Below are 1380 nucleotides of genomic sequence, written 5' to 3'. Positions count from 1 at the left end.
CGCTCTTTTGACAGTTTGTCTGCAACACCGATACAAACACGCACACACACACACACAGACACCAAACAGGGGATGATCGCAGGTAAATAAGCGGTGCCGAAACGACGCTGCAACCCTGGCCCGAGTAAGGGGTGTGGGTAAAAGAGAACGACGAATTCAAGCACGCCACCCCACCACCCCATATGGAAGCTGCACCCGGGGCATGGTGGACGGAGTGGTGGGGAATACACTCAACATGCAGACGCACTCAATTTTCTCTGCAGCCGTAGCTCCGCCTTCGTTTTTCGAGCCCGTTTCGATCCCTTCTCGATGAGCGTCATCATCGTCGGTGGCAATTTCCATCCCTTATTTAGTGGCAGAATTTTCCTGCCCTTTCTTCCTTTTACACTCACACACACAAACACACACACACGCATACTGACATACACGTACACTTATAGGGACAAATAATTTACATCGATTTTTTTTATTAGGTCATTTTTTACAACATTATTTCCGGCCGTGTGTGTGTTCATGTATCAGGATGGATGGGTACGCTTTGTAACATCGCCGGGAGGGGCTCTTTCCAATAAAAAATCCATCCTCGTTAGATCAAAGACAATGTGCTATCTTTCGCTCAGGTTAGTGAGTGCGTCTTCTTTTTAGTATTCTCGCCCTGTCAGCCCGAGGATCAGGATATTCGTTCGTTCGCATCGCGCTACAAGCAATTAGCAGTGCACAAACGAGTACTTGGAAAATTGAAAAAAAAAAACAGGGGACTGCCGGGTGTGATTGTAGCTTTAACTGATTTAATGTAACAGCGAACGGTGGATGCTTGGGTTTGGGTTTAAAGACCGAAAGAGGAACCGTTTACCGTGCTTTTCAAATGTTGAGATTTATTGCCCGACAATTGTAGTCGTTTATGGTTGATTATTTTCCGTTTTTCTAAATAGCAGCTTCTAATCATGTGTCTAGTTTAGGATGAAATACTATAGGAATTATGGCAAATGAGTTTAAATTAATTATGAGCCTCAAGCATCCCTCAATCCATAATTATACTTGTTTCAGTTTCAATGTGTTTCCAACTAAACTTTCCTTTGTGTCCTTTAAAGGATTGTTTGATAACTATCTTAATTATGGTAACATCTTATACTTAGAACACATAAAAAAATCATTAATCAATAAGCACAGCCATTTGCTCCTTTTCAAAGTTATGTTATGTGTTATCAAAAATAACACTTTGCAATTTCATGTAGTGAATATTAAGAGGCATTACTTTAACGCCTTCATGTATGATAGCCAGTTATGTTTCCCGGGAAGCCATGGCTGTCATATATGATAGTCAGGGATTACTAGCTTTAAATCTTCATATCTTGTAATAGATAAGGTCTATTATCATGA

Source organism: Anopheles gambiae, chromosome 2 (genome assembly GCF_943734735.2).
Source record: "Anopheles gambiae chromosome 2, idAnoGambNW_F1_1, whole genome shotgun sequence".
NCBI lineage: Eukaryota > Metazoa > Arthropoda > Insecta > Diptera > Culicidae > Anopheles > Anopheles gambiae.
The sequence above is the reverse complement of the archived record's forward strand: the minus strand, read 5'-3'. Positions refer to the sequence as shown.